Consider the following 20,747-nt stretch of genomic DNA (forward strand, 5'->3'; position numbering starts at 1 on the left):
CCTTAGAATGAAAATAAGTGTCTTCTTCTCTGGTTAAGTGGTAACATTGTGACAGAATAATTTAAAATGTAAGCAGTTTTATTTGTTATTATGCACAGAGTAGAATGGAGATGCAATCTTGTGGGTATTAACATTTTATCTTTTCTTTAAATGGAAAAATGCCATGGCACTCTAGGAATCTTACAGCATAATAAAGCACACCTAGAATCTGGAGTCAGCCAATTCATCTGCAACTCACTGGCTTCCACAAGTAACACATGCGGTCAACACCCGTGAGCTTCTGTTTTGTCTTTGTGAATCATGAATAAAAGGTGATTGTTGTAAAAATTAAGGATATAGAAAGTAAGAAAATGTGTAGAACCTACTATGTACTTATTGATTATTGGATTTAACTGATTCTACAATGTAAGGGGGCATGCATTTAATTTAATTTAAATTTCATTGAGGAAACTCGAATGCTCCACATGTCTTTTCAGGCATAACTACCCCTACAATCTCTCTTATAGGTGCCATTACATACATTTTTAGAAATATCATTCACATTTTAATCACTTGGAGAAAATATAAAAATAAAAGATGTTAGAAAATAGTTTTAATGATTGTTCAGCTAAAGTTTTCCTTGGGGAAAATTTAATCATTAAAACTTTCCAAGTATTTCATTATCAATTCATGCAATTCCCAAATAACCATATCCCTTGTTAATCTGCTAATTTATTCTGGGTCTGATCCTACAGACTAATGTCCCCAGATATTTTTTTTTTAACACAGTAGCAATAGCATCAATTATGGAGCTGCTTCTGACCTTATAACATTTCCATTTTCTACCTGGTTTTGTTTAGTGCATTAGAAAGATGCATCTCATGCAGAAAGCATTATAGCTGAGTGAAATACTACATGTGAATGAATGTGAAAGTAATGATTTCTCTGATTATATGATTCCAAGAAGGGTTTCTACTTCCATAAAAATCTAGAATTAGTTTCTCTTTTTCTCCTGGGGTTGAACTATGAGGACAAAGCAGACGTATCTGTGCTCCCGAATTTTCAATACAGCTGTAATGAATAGTGCTCAGGATTAACAACTTGTTTTATTTTTGAAGATTTATTTTATTTATTTGAAAGGCAGAATTATAGAAAGAAAGGGAGAGTGAGAAGACGCACACACACACACATACACAGAGAGAGAGAGAGAGAGAGGGAATCTTCCATCTTCTGGTTTGCTCCCCAAATGGCCACAAAAGTGGGGCTGGGCCAGACTGAAGCCAGGAGTGGGTAGCTTCATCCAAGTCACCCACGTGGGTACAGGAGCCCAAGAATTGTTTTCACAAGCACCTTAGCTGGAAACTGGATTGGAAGTGGAGCAGCCAGTACTCAAACCTCTATTAAGGAGCTGGCGCTGTGGCGCTGTGGCGCAGTGGGTTAAAGCCCTGGCCTGAAGCGCCGGCATCCCATGTGGGCACTGATTCTAATCCCAGCTGATCCTTTTCCAATCCAGCTCTCTGCTACAGTCTGGGAAAGCAGTGGAAGATGGCCCAGGTGCTTGGGCCCCTGCACCCATGTGGGAGACTTGGAGGAGGCTCCTGGCTTGGGATCAGTGAATCTCTGGCCGATGTGGCCATGTGGGGAGTGAACCAGCAGGTAGAAGACCTCTCTTCTGTCTCTACCTCTCTCAGTAACTCTGTCTTTCAAATAAATAAAATAATTTTTTTAAAAAATAAAACCTCTATGAAATGCCAGCATTGCAGTTGATGGCTTAGCCTACCATATCAGAATGCTGGTCCAAATAAACTGTTTTAACAAATTTTAACAAATAGAAAATTCTAACATCTTTCCCATAATACAAGTTATCTTGCATATTTCTGTTAAGTATGATATGCTTGCACTATATGAGAATATAATCAAAATGTATATAAAATAATACTACAAATCAGAAGAATAAGGAATGTATATGGAATGTAATCTATTCACTCATATATTAATTTCTTAACTGATTTTTGCAAATACACTAGGGGCATCCTGTATGTGTCAGTTTCTTTCTAGAGATGAGGAGTATCACAATATGAAAGATCCAAAGTAATAGAAAATAAAATATATGGTTGTTGACCTAATCTATCTCAGACCAAACTAACAGATAGATATAAAAGATTCACAAAAAATATGAAGAAAAATTAAAAACTATTTGCAGTAGTGGGTGTTTGACTAAGCAATTAAGCAGCTACCGGGGATATTCACATCCCATATTTGAGTGTTTGTGTTCCAGCTCCATTCTTTTTCTAGCTTTCTGATGATGCATATCATGAGAGGTAGCAGGTGATAGCTCAAGTGGTTGGAACTCTGGCACTCAGATAGGAGACCTGGATTGTGTTCTCAGCTCCTGACTTGTCTGGGCTTAATCTCAACTATTACTATTTTGAAAATGAATGATGAGAATGACATTTATTCATTCATTCATTCCTCTCTCCCTAGCCCATTTCTAATTGCATCATATTCTAGGAAACTATTGTACCGAATAGTACCGAATATAAAGATCCTTGATGGTGTAAAAACACAATACGAGTAACATTTATAATTCAGGTTGCCAGGACAGAATTATCTAATTATTGAATGACAGATGTGAAATTAAATTGGGACAGAAAGTAGCAGGGTGCTAGAAAAAGCCTGAAATCTACCAGTAACCAAGAAGCTCTTATTTTTCATTTCAACACATTCTTCTTTTTATTAAAGGACTATATATATATATATATATATATATATATATATATATATAAAATTAGGTTATTTTGAGCACAGAGGCATGCAACTGGATCTGAATTTTGCCAAAAGTATTTTACTTGACACTTTGGAAAAGAGTTTGTTAGGTCCAGCTTTCTATATTTTGAGATAAACTAAATTATCCAAGTGGGTGAATGCCATATTTCAAACTAGCAGTAATGGTATCTGGAAATAATCAGAGAAGAAAAGCTAATATTCAGGGATATTTAAATAAAAGCAAGTAAGAAAATCAAGAAATTTGATGAGAAAGAGACAAAACTTTACTGTCTGCTAGGTTCTCACGTTTGAAAAAACTCAACATGTGATATATTAAGATGGGATAAATTGAGGAAGGGGGGAACATACGTTTATTTCAATCTTGTTAGTATTAAGTTGAGTTGAGAATTCCCCAGTGAAGATACTCATTATTTGCAGCCGGCGCCACGGCTCAATAGGCTAATCCTCTACCTGCGGCACTGGCACCCTGGGTTCTACTCCAGGTCAGTGTGCCGGATTCTGTCCCGGTTGCTCCTCTTCCAGTCCAGCTCTCTGCTGTGGCCCGGGAGGGCAGTGGAGGATGGCCCAAGTGCTTGGGCCCTGCACCCGCATGGGAGACCAGGAGAAGCATCTGGCTCCTGGCTTCAGATCAGCGTGGTGCACTGGCCACAGCGGCCATTGTGGTGTGAACCAACGGCAAAGGAAGACCTTTCTCTTTGTCTCTCTCTCTCACTGTCCACTCTGCCTGTCAAAAAAAAAAAAATAAAAAGATACATTATTTGCATGAAGCTCAGATGTCTTGAGTGGGGCCAGTGGTAAAAATTCGTATCATCTGAAAAGGTGACAATTGAATTTCGTTGAATGAGTGATGCTTCCTTTTGGAAAAATGAGATATGAAGATTTCATATTCTACAAGCAGAATTTCAATCTCAAAAGGGATATGACAACAAAAGAGAGAGAAAAATAAAAGGTCAGTCAGTGATATAAGATGATGGAATCAAGTCAAGAGAGATGAGTGGTTCAGAATTCAAATAGAATTAATGTTTTGTAAGACACTGATGATCTTACCCAACAACAACTTTATAAGTGAAAAATTGGTGAAATCCAATGAAAGTGGCTAATGATTTGTGTTAAAAAAAATACTCTCGTGGGCTCTTCAGCCATATCTAAATGCCTTAAGGGCTAATTCTGAGGCCAGAGTGCTATTTAGGACATCTGCCATTCTATGAGTCTGCTGTGTATCCCGCTTGCCATGTTGGATTGTTCTCTCCCTTTTTGATTCTATCAGCTAGTATTAGCAGACACCAGACTTGTTTGTGTGATCCCTTTGACTCTTAGACCTATCAGTGTAATCAATTGTGAACTGAAATTGATCACTTGGACTAGTGAGATGGTATTGGTACATGCCACCTTGATGGGATTGTATTGGGATCCCCTGGCATGATTCTAACTCCACCATTTGGGGCAAGTCCGATTGAGCATGTCCCAAATTGTACATCTCCTCCCTTTCTTATTCCCACTCTTATATTTAACAGGGATCACTTTTCAGTTAAAATTTAAACACCTAAGAATAATTGTGTGTTAATCACAGAGTTCAACCAATAGTACTAGAACAAAACAAAGAGAAAATACTAAAATGGACAAAGTATTACATTGTACATCAACAGTCAGGACAAGAGCTGATCAAGTCACTGTTTCCCATGAGAGTATTTTAGGCATGGAAAGCCAAGACACCCTGGGGAAAAAAAAAAAAAGGAAGACCTAAATGGAAGATCTCTGCGAGTGAGATCCCAGTGGAAAGAATGGGGCCATCAAAGAAGGAGGTACCTTTCTCTGAAGGGAGGAGAGAACTTCCACTTTGACTATGACCCTGTCTGAATAAGATCGAAGTCGGTGAACTCAAAAGGCTGCCATAGCCTTGGCAACTCATGACTAGAGCCTAGGGAGATTACTGACGCCATAAACAAGAGTGTGAAATTATTAAGTCAACAACAGGAGTCACTGTGTACTTACTTTTCATGTGGGATCTGTCCTTAGTGTGTTGTCCAATGTGAAGTAATGCTATAACTAGTACTCAAACAGTATTTTACACTTTGTGTTTCTGTGTGGGTGCAAACTGATGAAATCTTTACTTAATATATACTGAATTGATCTTCTGTATATAGAGATAATTGAAAATGAATCTTGATGTGAATGGAATGGGAGAGGAAGCAGGAGATGGGAGGGGTGCGAGTGGGAGGGAAATTATGGGGGGGCATTGTAATCCATTAACTGTACTTTGAAAATTTATATTTACTAAATAAAAAATAAATAAAAAACTATATGTGGGGGCCAGTGCTGTGGCATAGCAGGTAAAGTTGCCACCTGCAGTGCTAGCATCCAGTATGGGCACTGGTTCGAGTCCCAGCTGCTCCACTTCCAATCCGGCTCTCTGCTAAGGCCTGGGAAAGCAATATAAGATGGCCCAAGCCCTTGGGCCCCTGCACTCACATGGGAGACCTGGAAGAAGCTCCTGGCTCCTGGCTTTGGATGGGCATAGCTCCAGCTGTTGCAGTCAATTGAGGAGTGAACCAGCAGATGGAAGACCTCTCTCTCTCTCTCTCTGTCTCTCAATCTCACTCTCTCTCTCACTCTGTATAACTCTGACTTTCAAGTAAATAAGTAAATCATTTTTTTAACTTTTATTTAATGAATTTAGATTTCCAAAGTACAGCTTATGGACTACATTGGCTTCCCCCCATCCCCTGATGACTTCCCTCCCACCCGCAACCCTCCCCTTTCCCGCTCTCTCTCCCCTTCCATTCATATCACGATTCATTTTCAATTTTCTATATATACAGAACATCAGTTTAGTATACATTAAGTAAAGATTTCAACAGTTTGCACCCACATAGAAACACAAAGTGAAAAATACTGTTTGAGTACTCGTTATAGCATTAAATCTCAATATACATCACATTAAGGACAGAGATCCTACATGAGGAGTAAGTGCACAGTGACTCCTGTTGTTGACTTTACAAATTGACACTCCTGTTTATGGCATCAGTAATCTCCCTATGCACCAGTCATGAGTTTCCAAGGCTATGGAAGCCTTTTGAGTTCTCCAACTCTTATCTTATTTAGACAAGGTCATAGTCAAAGTGGAAGTTCTCTCCTCCCTTCAGAGAAAGGTACCTCCTTCTTTGAAGACCTGTTCTTTCCACTGGGATCTCACTAAAAAGGCAAATATGTGGAGGTTCTGTGGTACAGAGGTTAAGCATCCATCTGCAATGCCAGCATCGCATATGAGTGCGAGTTCAAGTCTTGGCTGCTCCACTTCTGACTCAGCTTCCTGTTGATGCACCTGGAAAAGCCACAGAGAATGGCCTAAATCCTTAAGCTCCTGCACTCATGGATGAAGCTCCTGGGTCCTTATTCTGCCCTGGCCCATCCCTGGCCATTTGGGGAATGAACCAGTGGATGACAGATTTCTCCCTCAATTTCCCTCTCTCTCTAATTCTGATTTTCAAATAAATAAATCCTAAAAATAGATAACATCAAATTTTAACAACTGCATTAAAAGCTGGCTAACAAGATAGCATGGCCAATGTGATTGCTGCATAATCTGAGCAATGGTTTAATTTAGCTTTTAGTTTGTTTTCTTCTGTGGAAAAATGAAGAGAATGTTGAACATTTAATTTAATATATAAATAAAAGAAGAAATATAGAAACAATAATTTGAAATACAAGAAAATCAGTCAGTTTTTGATCTGGAGTTTATGATGACCCTTGGGATTGGGATTCTCACATCCCATATCCAAATGTCCAGGTTTCAGTTTCAGCTATACTTCTGTGTCCAACCTACTGTTAACATGCATCTTGGTAGTTAGAGTTCAAGTAGTTGGGCCCTGCCACCCATGTGGGAGACCCATATTGAGTTCTTAGCTCGCCTAGGCTTAGGTGTTGATAGTATTTGGGAAATAAGCAAGCAAATGGGAGATCTCTGTCTGTCTCATTGTTTCTCTTTCTGCATCTCTGCCTTTCAAATAGATACAATAAACTAGTAAAAAATTAAAAAGAATTAGAGGTATAATATAGCAGTGTGATGTTGCAAAAATACTAGAGATGATGATATTATATGAAAAATAAAATACTCAACATGAAAGAGATTGAGTAAATACAGATGACCACAAGTGGATCTATTGTAGCTAATAACAGGTGAAAATAATTGGATTATAGTTGTAAAAGGCTAAGAAATAGATACATTTTGTTTCTTTATTATAAAAGGCATTCCAGAAAATTTACAAATAAGTAAGGGGAAAAAGAGTAATTATAGATAGAAGATAATTAGCATTTTCGGGTATGAAACTGCAATCCAAGGGGTAGACATTTACAGGTGGCACGTATCAAGCACTTGGGCCATATTCTGCTGCTTTTTCCAGGCATATTAGCAGGAATTAGATTGAAAGTAGAGCAGCCAGGACTGAACTGGCACTCTGATATTCTATGCCAATATTGCAGATGGTGGCTTAACCCAATGTGCCACAAAACGGTCCCCAAAAATCATTCCTGAAACTATTTCTTCAGTTTCTGATGTGTCCAGAAGGTCATGTATTCAACATGTTTTCTTCATAGTAAATACCTTAGTATTTCACTTATTGTCTTTCCTTCTGGATCCCCAAATAACTGGAAAGGACCATTTTTAATCTCTTAATGGTTTGCCTTTCCCAAAAGGAAATATAATTGGAATTATACAGTAGGCAAAATTTCATCTGATTTCTTTCACTTAGAAATTTTCTGTGTCCATCATTCATGTCATATCCATGAAATATATCTCATATGCAATGAAATATTGATCTTTCCCTTCATTTATCTAATCCAAAAGAAGTAGGAAAATTCGTTTCATTCAGCTTTATTAATAGTATACAGATTATTAGTCTGCTACAATTCACTTCATTCTTTCTTAGATCTCCATAGGAAACTATATTTTGATTATAAAATTGTGTAATCTTATGCTTTATTATAATATTTCTGTTAGAAATAGAAACTTGACATTTCAACTTTCTAGCATAAAATTATTGTTGACTCTGGTGCGTAAACTCCCCAGTGTTTGATCAAATGCCATTATAGTACAGTACAAGTGCTAGAGTCACAGAAAGATTTCTAGTGGCAAAGACAAAACTTAACAAATCTCATCTTTTCTTTGAGGATATAAAATGCAATAGTAGCTCTACAATAGTGTGTTACTATATTTATTCCATGAACATATTGATGTATAAGAATATATTGGTATTTCAGTACAGTTAATTTTTGTAAGATTTATCTATTTGAAAGGCAGAATGTGTGTGTGTATGTAAGAGAAAAAGAGAGAATTTTCCATCCACTTGTTCACACCCAAATTGGCTACAACAAGGATAGGCCAGGCCAAACCCAGAAGTCAGGAATTTCATCTGGATTTCCCACATGAATGACCAGGTCCCAAGTACCTGGGCCTTTATACACTGCCTTCAGAGGCATGTGCCAGTAAGAAGCTGGATTAGAAAGAGAGAAGCTGTGACTTGAACCAGCACTCTGATATGGAATGCCAGCATAGCAAGCACTGGCTTAACAGGCTGCACAACAATGCAGTCCAGTACAATTAATTCTTGTAATATATTAATTTAGTAGATTATGGAGCTGAAGTTTAGACATTTTATTCCATTCATATCTGAAAGCTAATAAATGGAAGAAGTAGAACTTACACTCAGTTAACAACACTTAAAAATGTTGCCATTGCCTATTACAAAAAAAAAATAATACTAGTATTTGCCTGCATTTGCATTTGTTATTCCCGTACTTTGCAAGTTTCGAAAACCTTTCTGTAAATTCAATTTAAACTGAAAGGCATGCTCACAGGCACTGCAACGTTTAAATAGGAAGAGAAAATGTGTAAATAGCATATTGTCACTTTGAGGAATAAAACTTAAATCCCAATTTAAAGTGACTTAAGCCTGTAATGTGTGAAGATCGAAATTCCCAACCAAAAATTGTGAACACAGCTTAAATAAAAAAGCATATGTCTTAAAATACCCTAAATACAAACCTCAACTCATTTGAATATGTAAGGGTTGGAAGCATATAGGGCACACTCTGTGCTTAATAAATCATGTTTAATATGTGACATATTCAAAATAAATGTGCAGAGTACATTTAATTGGAGTGAGCATCATAATTAACTCAAATGCAAACAATTCACGTCTTTCTTTCTTTATATTTTAGGATTTATTAATTTACTGTAAAGGCAGAGTTACAGAGAGGCAGAGGCAGAGGCAGAGAGAGAGAGAGAGAGAGAGAGAGAGAGAGAGAGAGAGAAAGTCTTCCATCTCTGGTTCACTTCCCAAATGTCCACAATGGCCAGAGCTGCGCCAATCTAAAGCCAGAAGCCAAGAGCTTATTCTGGGTCTCCCATGCAGGTGCAGGGGCTCAAGGACTTCTGCTGCTTTCCCAGGCCATAGGAGAGAGCTGGATCAGAAGTGGAGCAGCCTGGGCTTGAATTAGTGCCCATATGGGACGCTAGCACTGCAGGCAGCAACTTTACCCTCTATACCATAGCGCTGGCCCTTCATTTCTTTCTCATTCATTACTTCTCTCTACTTCACTCCCAATCTCATAGACAAGCACATGCTTATCCACATGCACCCTACTGCACACTATTCTTTATAGAATTCTTTAACTGGATTTTTGGAGGGGCATTTGGCATAGCAGATAGGACACCACTTGGGGCATCTAGATCCTGTATCAGAGTGCCTGGGTTTGAGTCCCAGCTCAACTCCTAATTCCAGCTGCCTGCTAATGTGTATCTTGGAGGCACTAGTTTTTGATCAAATACTTGGGTCCCTGTCTGCTACATAGGGGACCTTGATTGAGTATGGGACTCATGAGTTCAACCTGTTTCAGTTTTCACTCTTGTGGACATTTCAGGAGTAAACTAGCATGTGGAAGATATTTCTCTCCCTGTGTCTTCTGGTTTTGAAATAAATAAAAATGAATAAATCTTTTAAATTAATAAGATTCTGTTTACTTACAGGAGTTTTACATTCATACATAACAAAATTAAGAAGTAGGTAGAGAAATACTTTTTACACTCAATACCACCATACGTTCATAGCTTCTTCCATTATCAACATCTCTTACGAGGGTGGTACAGTTCTTACAATTACCAAATCTACAATGTCCATAGTTTACATTTGAACTCACATTTGATGTCATTCATTCTATGGATTTGTACAAAGGTAATTGATTTTTGGCCACAATTATAATATCATAGAGCATATTTTGACTATCTAAAATTTCAATGTGTTCTGCCTAGTCCTTCCTTCTCTCAATCAGGTCTAAAGTCTTGGTGACTACTGAAGTTTTTATTGTCTCATAGTTTTGCCTTTTCTAGAATGTCATTTAGCTGGAATTATACAATATTGATCCATATTGACTGCTTTCAGATTGGCTTCATTCACTTAGTAACACACAGTTAAGGTACCCCCATCATTTTATGGCTTGATAGCCCATTTCTTTACAGAGCTTAATGATAGTCCATTGTCTAAGTTATTTTTTAATGAATAACATTTTCTTCATTGTATCATTTTTGATTCTTTTCCAAATATCAGTAGACAATGTCTACTGGATTTTTTTTCTTCAACTTTTTTGTTGCACTGGTCTATTTTTTCTTTCACAAATACCTCACTGCCTTGATTACTAGAATATTAAAGTTCTTTGTATCAATCCTCCTTTTTCTTAACCTTTAATATCAAGTTGATTAATGTGGAACTTTTGCCTCTCCATATAAACTTGATAATGGATTTGTCAATATCAATAATATTGCTATAACATTAATTAGAATTTCATTGAATGAATAGATCAATTTGAGAACTGATATATTGACAATGTTGAGTGTTCCTATCCTCAAACATGGAGTATCTTATTTATTTATCTCTTATTATCTTTCATCAGAGTTCTCTAATTTTCATCAGACAGATATTCTTATAGATATTTAGATAGGATTTGCAAGTTTGTTAATTTAAATGGATTGTGTACTTAATTTCAAATTCCATTTATCCATTGCTAGTGTATAAAGAAGATACTGACTTCATGTATTAACATTGTATCCTGGCCTGCACCACAGCTCGCTTGCTAATCCTCCGCCTGTGGCGCCAGCACCCTGGGTTCTAGTCCCAGTTGGGGTGCCGGGTCCCGTCCTGGTTGCTCCTCTTCCAGTCCAGCTCTCTGCTGTGGCTCGGGAGTGCAGTGGAGGATGGCCCAAGTCCTTGGGCCCTATACCCACATGGGAGACCAGGAGGAAGCACCTGGCTCCTGGCTTTGGATTGGTGCAGCATGCTGGGCGCAAAATGCTGGCCATAGTGGCCATTTGAGGGGTGAACCAACGGAAAAAAGGAAGACCTTTCTCTCTCTGTCTCTCTCTCCCTCACTGTCTAACTCTTCCTGTCCAAAAAAAAAAAAAAATTGTATCCTGCAACAAGATTATAATTTCTTATTTGTTTCAGGACAGTTTTGGTTGACTCTTAGATTTCCTACATAAATGATCTTGTCATCTGAGAAACTATTTTTATTTCTTCCTTCCTAAGCAGTATACCTTTCTTTTTGCAGTCTTCTTACATTATTTATGATTCCAATAAGATTTTGAAAGGGGTATGTGAGTAAATATCTTTGACCTGTTCTTGATTTACTAGAAAAGCTAGTTTCTAGTTTGTACCATTCAGTAAATATACACACTCATATAGCTTATTTTGGTGCAAAATATTAAATTCATGAATATTTTTTCCATAATATATATTTTCCATTAACTTTTTAAAATACCCTAATATTATAGTAGTAGTAAGTATTTTCTATCACATTGATGAAGTTGATCTTCATTCTTAGCTTACTGAGGCTTATTATAAGTGGATATTTGATTTTTACAAGTCTCTGTTTCTTATTAATATGATCATGTGTCCTGTTTTTAGCCTCTTGATTGGTTGGTTTTGAAATGCTGAAATGGCATTCCATACCTATTATGAATCCCGATTAATTGTGTAGTGTAATTCATGTTATATATTATTGGATTTGAATGGCAATAATTTGTTGATGGCTTCAGAGTCTATATTTATGAAACATATTAGTCTGTAGTCTCCTTGTAATGTCTTTGTCTGCTTTTGTTATAAAGGTAATTCAGGCCTCATGGAATTGTAAATAATCACTCTGCTTATATATTTTGAAAGAGCTTATAGAGAAATCAGTATAGTTTCTGCCTCAAATGTTTGTAGGAATGAACCAATGGACCCATCAGGTCCTAGTGCCTGTTTTGTAAGGTTATGAATCACTTATTTAATATCTGTTAAGGCTATTCATTTTTTCTTAGGTGAGTTTTAGTATACTTTATCTTTTAAGCAATTGGTCTGTTGCACCTAAGTTATAAAATTGTGGGTACCACCAAGTTGTTCATATCAATTTGTTATCTTAAAAAAAAAAAAAGATTTATTTATTTGAAAAACGAGAGCAACAGAGAGAGGGGAGAGACAAAGAGATATCTTGCATCCTCTGGTTCACTCCCCAAATGGCCCCAAAACCAGGTGTTGGTCAGACTCAAGACAGGAGCCAGGGATTTCAATGAGTTTCTATAACGGGAGGTGTCATCCACTGCCTTTCAGGGCACATTACTGGAAAACTGAATGAGAAGAGGACTATCTAGATTTGAACAAGCTCCTTGATTTGGGGTGCTGGCATCATAAGTCCTAGGTTAACCTGCTGCACCATAACTGCCGTCCCATTTCTTATTTTTTAACACACATAGAATCTGAAGTAATGTTACTTGTTTCCTGTCTGATGTTTTAATGTCTCTCTCTCTCTCTTTCTCTCTCTCTCTCCCCTTCTGTCTTTCTCTCTCTTATTTAGCTTGACTACCTTTGCTGAGCTATTAAAAAACTGGCTTTTGGTTTTGCTGATTTTCTTTACTGATTATCTCTTTACAATTTCATTTACTTCTGCCCTAAATTTTGTTTACAAGATTCTGCTAACTTTGAATATGATTTGTTTTTCCAGTTTTTAAAGTGAATACTTGTATTTTTATTTTAGATATATCTTATTTTTTGATATATGCATTTAGTGATATTAATTTCCCTCTAAGCACAGCTTTCACTGAATCCTACAAGTATTAATAAACTGTATTTCCAACTTCATCTAATTAAGTTGTAATAAACTAAGACATTTATAAAAGCATACCTAATCAAATACCTTGTTGCCATTATCCTTCTGAACAGTTATTTGTTAAATTAGTTAATAATAAAAGCAAATTTTTGTCTTCAAATATTCTTTCTTTAATATTATTTATAGCTGCATGAATAGCTGAGGTTCTGACAATTTTTTCTTCTCTCTAAAAAACTTCTTTTAATATTTCTTGCAAGATAGTTCTACTGGAAACAATTCCTTTGGGTTTTGTTTGTTTAAGAAAGTCTTTATTTTTCCCTCATTTTGAAGGAAATTTCAAGGGTGAGGAATTCCCAGCAGGTGATTTTTTTCCTCTCTACACTTTAAAATATTTCATCACAGTTTTTTGTTGCTTAAATAGTATCAAAAAAAGTCTATAGGTAAAATGTTTTCTCCCTCTGGCTTTAGTCAGAATTTTTTATTTTTGTCTTTGATTTTCTGTAACTGGAAAATAACTCTTCTGTAGGCCTCCTTTCTTATGAACTCTTACTCACTAAACCAAACTCTTATTCTCTTTGGAATTTCTCTTTAGATAATACTATCTGTATTTCTCCTATATTCAAATATTTAGAATGGATATGAAACAGTTGCTTTAACATATATAACATATTTTCTGACATATTTTTCCCAATACCATAATCGTTTCATGTATTTTATGCTCCAAAACATGTAAGAATTTTCTACATCTCTTTAACACAGATTATTTTCTCACACCTCAGTTCTTTATGTCTTATATTTTTCTCTGCCTGAAATTGGTCTCTTAAAATCCATTAATTTGTGCTTTAAGCTCCAACTGATTTCTCCTAAATTGCTTCCGCAAACAACTATTTCTTATAGGAGTTATATAAAATCCCCATGTACTTCTATTCATATTCTTTATAATTACTGTAATTATATCTATCATTGATTATGTGTGTGTGTGTGTGTGGGAATACCAGAGTGTCCAAAAGTCTTCCCAATTACAAATGATAGAAACTAGAATTCAATGATTTTAATGTAACTAATTTATTTAAGGTATATCAAGCCACCTGCAAATGGCAGAAACCTGTCAAGTTGGGCTACAAAGCAAATAAAAGCAGCAGCCAAGCATAAACTGCTAATATCATACTGCAGAAAACCTCAAGTTCAAGAGCATTTGTACAACCACTATTACTTAAATATTTTTACCCACACTACTGTATCTGTGGCTCAGAATACCACTCAACAATCTTATTGTTTTACCACATTGTCTTGAATATTTGTAGTTATAGGCGGAAACATTAATTTGATAGTAAAGTTTAGTCTATATACCCTTCTTCCCATTTTCTGATTCCATGAAGGTAAGCACATCGTATTTTCATATTCTGCATACAACCCATGACAATCTGTATTTTGATAACAAGTTGAAAGTTAGAAGTAATTTTGGAATGCTACCCTGGAAAGAGTAAGTGAATGTCATCAAGTTCCTTTCCATTCTAATCAGATAGTTAGATAATATATTTATCTCATTTTTCTTATTTCTGTATTAGTGTTTCTACACACAGCGTTTGTATTTTTATTTTAGATATATCTATTGTATTTTTATTTTAGATATATCTAAATAGCTCAATAGGCTAATCCTCCACCTGCGGTGCCAGCACACCGGGTTCTAGTCCCAGTGGGAGTGCTGGATTCTGTCCCAGTCGCTCCTCTTCCTGTCCAGCTCCCTGCTGTGGCCTGGGAAAGCAGTGGAGGATGGCCCAAGTCCTTGTGCCCTGCACCCGCATGGGAGACCAGGAGAAGCACCTGGCTCCTGGCTTCGGATCAGCATGGTGCGCCTGCCACAGCGGCCATTGATTGGGAGGTGAACCAACAGAAAAGGAAGACCTTTCTCTCTCCGTCTCTCACTGTCCACTCTGCCTGTCAAAAAAAAAAAAAAAAAAAAAAAAAAAGAATACACAAATTAACAATAACTAATGTCCATTTTTATGTAATATAAACTTTGTTATTATATGTTTTTAGCTTTAAAAAAATTGTCCAAGGTAAATATAATTAATTCTATTTAGAAATAAAGGAAGTAGGCCAGCGCCCTGGCTCACTTGGTTAATCCTCTGCCTGCAGCGCCGGCATCCCATATGGGCTCCAGGATCTTGTTCAGGTTGCTCCTCTTCCAGTCCAGCTCTCTGCTGTGGCCTGGGAGGGCAGTGGAGGATGGCCCAAGTGCTTAGTCCCTGCACCAGCATGTGAGACCAGGAGGAAGCACCTGGCTCCTGGCTTCAGATCAGCATAGCTCTGGCCATAGCTGCTGGTGAACCAACAGAAGGAAGACCTTTCTCTCTCTCTCACTGTGTAACTCTATATGTAAAAAAAAAAAAAAAAAAAAAAAAAAAGAAAGGAATTATGCTTTTAGAGTGTTAAGACGCTTACGTTTCATGAAATAAAGATATAAAGATTTTTTTTTTTCTGGAGAAACAAGAGGGAAGTTAGCATTCTGGAAAATGATAGCAAAGGTTAAAATTAAAGCTGGTTCTATTCTGATGCTACAGCGGGTTATGTGACATGAATCTAAATATAAGCTCTAATCATTAATATTTATACTATTGTGCTACCATATTATATTATTATATTTTAATGATTAATTTTCTTATCCATCTGCTACAGTAAACTTTGAGCAGTTTCATTACTGGAACACTTTCAAAATTGTTTATTCAATTTTCAAATATTACCACCCTTAACATGAAGTTAATTCGTAGTGTATAACACATTTTATTTACCACAAGAATTAATGAAGGTTTCTATAAATGCAAATTTATATAGGATAGTAAAAGAAAATGTGATTTCAGTTGACTGAATATTTGGTATCTTACTTGGTCAACTGGAGAAAAGAAGCTGCTTACTCTTTTATTCAATTTCATGATAGATTAAATACATGCGGAAATGCTATGTATTATCATGTAAAAATAGGAGCTACATCAGGACAAAAGAGACTGTTTGAAGCAATTGAATTTGCCATGGAGCTTGTGTCTGTTTATCCCACAGAGTTCACAGTTCTAGCAGGGCTTCATCCCTGCTGAGAGTGCAGTGTTGGGTACACCACGCATGGCTGGGCTTTCTGACTAAGTGCAGCATCCTGCAGTAGTGAGCCAGCGAGCTGCTGAGACGCCTCAGTCTCATTGACTCAAGTGGCACATGAGGGATGTTGCTCCAGTTTACTGCTTTATTTATTGTTATTTATCCAAATCTAGATTATCTTACAAATACATGCTACTAATGGCAAGTAACTAAAATGATCACTTTAGTTTTCTAAGAAAGAACTGTTTTATGAGTTTTTTTTTTAAATCATAGACTCTGGTTTCATTGATATGAAAACTAGTTTTCAGCTTTTGTGAATTTGAGAAGCAAGAAAATTATCTTTCTCTCTCTCTCTTTCTTTCTTTCTCTTTTTTTCTTTCTTTCATCAAATTTTTGAGTAAGATAAAAAAAGAATTCTGCCAGGACTATTTTTCCAAGGAATGAGGAAAACAGAAAAAGCATAAAGGCAATTATAGATTCCTGGCAAATTTCAAGTGTGTTTTAGAGATTGATTTTTCTATAAGGGGAGTTGGTATAAGTTCATCATGCATTTATTGGTTCTTATTAGAGATGGATGTTGTTTTACTGACAAAAATTATGAACTGAATTGGCAGTTGCTTCTTAGGCTATTGTATTTTGGGCTACCTACCAATTTAGTTTGCAATTTATTATGTTTCTTTGTTAAGAGAAATAAGTTTTATAAAAGAAGAATTTAACAGCAAATACTGTGATTATTTACTACATTCAATTACATATCTACTTTCTTCCAGTTGCTGTACAGTAATTTTTGGTTAATATTATCTAATGCAATCTATCTGAAAAAATGTAGTGCACATATGGGGTTCTTTTAATTCATCTATAGTGAGTGACTTCAAAGTGCTAGTATGCACCTTTTGAAGATTCAATACTTTGGTTTCTGTTTCTTTTTTTTTAAAGATCTATTTATTTATTACTTAAGAGTCAGAGTTACACAGAGAGAAGAGAGGCAGAGAGAGAGAGAGAGAGAGAGAGAGATCTTCTGATAGTTCACTCCCCAATTGGCTGCAATGGCCAGAACTGTGCCGATCAGAAACAAGGAGCCAGGAGCTTCTTCCGGGTCTCCCACGTGGGTGCAGGGGCCCAAGGACTTGGGACATCCTCTACTGTTTTCCCAGGCCATAGCAGACAGCTGGATCAGAAATGGAGCAGCCAGGACTAGAACTGGCACCCTTATGGGATGCTGGTGCTTCAGGCCAGGGCGTTAACCCACTGCACCAGAGCGCAGGCCCTCTGTTTTTAACTTATTCTGTAACATCACTCATGTTGTTTTCTTGTCAGATGTGATTTCTTTTTCTTTTTCTTTTTTTTTTAAGATTTATTTCATTATTTGAAAGAGAGTTACAGAGAGGCAGACGCAGAGGAAGAGAGAGAGAGAGAGAGAGAGAGAGAGAGAAAGTCTTCCACCCACTGGTTCATTACCCAGATTGCCACAATGGCTGGAGCTGTGTCGATCTGAAGCCAGGAGCCAGGAGTTTCTTCCGGGTCTCCCACGCTGGTGCAGGGGCCCAAGGAGTTGCACCATCTTCCACTGCTTTCCCAGGCCATAGCAGAGAGCTGGATTGGAAGTAGATCAGCCGGACTCCAACTGATGCCCATAGGGATCTCATCCTCTTTAACTTTTTTTCAACATTTAATGATTTTCATCACTTGTCCCAGCTAATTTTTTATCATAGTCCATATTAATAGTCTTTTATTTCTTTCATTTTCATTTCAATGTCACTTTCTTTTCTTTCTTTCCATCATGGCTCTTCATTTAGCATTCTCCAGATACTTGGTTTATTTATACTTGGAGAATAAGACTTTTATTTTTCACAGTAAAATGATTCTTCAGTTTAAATTTTAGTATCCACACAGTGATCTCTCATTTTGTTTCTCTAGAACAAAAACACACAGTTGTCTTTTACTATTATTTTCATTTTCTGCATCTCCCATGAGATTTATATTAATTTACAACATACAAAACTATTTTATATATAATTTCTCAGGTGACCTTCCTGTCAAAAAATGTGTATTTTTTATAAGCAAGGTCAATGGTAGCTACAAAGTCAATATATAAGGATTTATTGGGTTTTATTATCAAGATATTCAGGGCTTTACCTTGTGAAAATCCAAAGTAGAATTGCTTTTTGTTATAACTGGCAGGCTTGGGGACTGAAAGGATTACAGAACTTCACCAATCAGCAGGAAGTATAGATTACACAATGGGGAAAGTTGAGATAAGTTTTAAAACCGTTTTTGATTTTGGTAGAGAGATGGGGAAACAATAAGGTAGAGATAGAAAAAAGGTAAATTGCTACCTCAGGAAGGTAACTGACTTTTCAAAAATGTAATTATTTAAAAGGCAGAGGAACAGAGAAAGGGGTGAAGGAGGAGGAGAAGACAGGAGAAGAGAGAACAAGAAAGACAGAGATAGCTCTTCTAGCCACTGGTTCACTTACAAATGTCTACAATAGTCAGGGCTCGGATAAGTTGAAGCCAAGAGCCAGGAACTCAATCCAGGTCTCAAACATGAATGGGTCACACAAGTACTTGGGTCATCCCCTGCTACTTCCCAGGTGTGTTTGCAGGCAAATTGATAGGAAGCAGAGTAATGGGGACTCGAATTGGCAGTTAAATTGTTTATTTCAATGTTGTAGTGATAACTTAGCCCACTGATCCATAGTACTGGCCTCAAGCTTCTTAAAGTTGGATAGATGTAGAAGAGTGACTGCTTTTCTATCTTAAATTGAGAAAACTGATGTACAGGTCCTATCAAACCTAATAGAACAATTTCCATCTGTGATTTTTTTTTTTTTTTGCTTTTTCAGGAAATCTTTGATTTTTCTGAACTCCGAATTTGAGGAAAATTCTCTGTGATAATTACATTTTAGCTATCAAAAACAGAAATTATGGGTTTTATAGTACTAACTGATATAAAGTCAATAATAGCATCAGGGCAAGTTGATACACAAAGCTCAAAATTTCTAAGACCTGGAGCAGAAACAGGTATGAGGGAAAAAAAAGTCAGGACCTAATCTATGAGTCTTGCTTGTAGTCATGACCTAATTATGCATGTGTTCCCATCTTCTTTGAAGGGTGAGTCATTTTGCAAATAAAAATTCATGTTTATGTATGTACATAGAATTTGTTGTAAAAATGAGTGGTGTTCCAAGGAAGAAGTTTGGGGACAAATTATGAACTGACATTGACCGTTTGCAAGGAAATTTGAAGGTTACATTATTTGAATACTCTCATCACATTTGCTGGCATTTTCTGGTGATTCAATCTTCAATATGTGTACAGCACATTATACATACTTCCAAACTTAATATTTCCTGTATTTTAAGCAATTTGAAACATCTTTAATAATAAGTAAAAAGTAAGAATATGTTAGAAATAGTTTAAGAATATTTTATAGCTGTAGAATTACCACAAATTCACAAGAATTACAAAGTCACATTTCTGATTTTCAAAGATTAATATTTGTTAGTTAATGGAAAACTGGTGAGAAAATTATAGTGTGTACAGTTCTGGATTATTGACATTGATCTTGTTACTGTAGATTTATCTACAATTTAGAAGACACCAACAAAGCAGAGTTTAATAATTAATCCCAATTCAAATTCCAATATTTTGAGGTTTTATCAATAATATGATAGTACTTTATGCACTCATTTTCACAATGCTTCAAAGTTACTGTACTGAAGACCCCATCGCTGACCTTACACGGACATTTACATCCTTTTCTCTAAGTCTTATCAGCCTATGTTCAACCCTGTTATCTCTTTTAGTCTATCTTCTTAATTTAACTCTTTTTTCAATTCCCTTTTTATAAAATTATGTCAGTTTTGGACCAGCACTGTGGCAGAGCAGGTAAAGCTGTGTCCTATGATGCTGGCATCTCATGTCCAATCCAGTTAAAGCAGAGGAAAATGGTCCATCTACTTGGTCCCCTACTATTCTGATGAAGTTCTTGGCTCTTGGCTTCAGTTTGGCCCAGCCTGGCAGCTGGAACCTTTAGGGGTGTGAACCAGCAGATCTCTGTCTCTGCCTCTTTCTCTATAACTCTGAATTACAAATAAATGAATAAATTTTGAAAAGTAATAAATATACAAAAATAAAACTTATGTTCAGTGTATAGCATTAAAAATGAATATAATCTCTCTTGTCTTAAAAAAGATTATCTGAATCCCATATAAAAATATGTTTTGTGGCTCAAGAAAATTGCAAATAGCACATTATAAGAAATGCTTGGAAGACAAATTCTAACTTAATAAAATTGACATCATACAAGAATCATCCCAACCAAAAATTTTAAACATAGGAGCCATATATCTTTTCACAAATACTTCGTTGCACATAAATATATTCATAAAATCATGCCTATTGCCAATAAAATATATTTATTCTTTTATAGCTAAGAACACAATAACCCTCTCTCCATGTAGGATTAAAAATTATTTTTAAATTTTACATATTTTCCTTCTCTGAATTTTAGCCCTCCTTTTATGATGTAAGTTTTAATCATGAGTCACATGATGAAATAATATTTAAAATACAGATATGTATGGCCAGCGCCACGGCACAATAGGCTAATCCTCCACCTAGTGGCGCCGGCACACCAGGTTCTAGTCCCGGTCGGGGTGCCAGATTCTTTCCCGGTTGCCCCTCTTCCAGGCCAGCTCTCTGCTGTGGCCCGGGAAGGCAGTGGAGGATGGCCCAAGTGCTTGGGCCCTGCA

This window comes from Oryctolagus cuniculus, chromosome 14, assembly GCF_964237555.1.
Source record: "Oryctolagus cuniculus chromosome 14, mOryCun1.1, whole genome shotgun sequence".
Classification (NCBI taxonomy): domain Eukaryota; kingdom Metazoa; phylum Chordata; class Mammalia; order Lagomorpha; family Leporidae; genus Oryctolagus; species Oryctolagus cuniculus.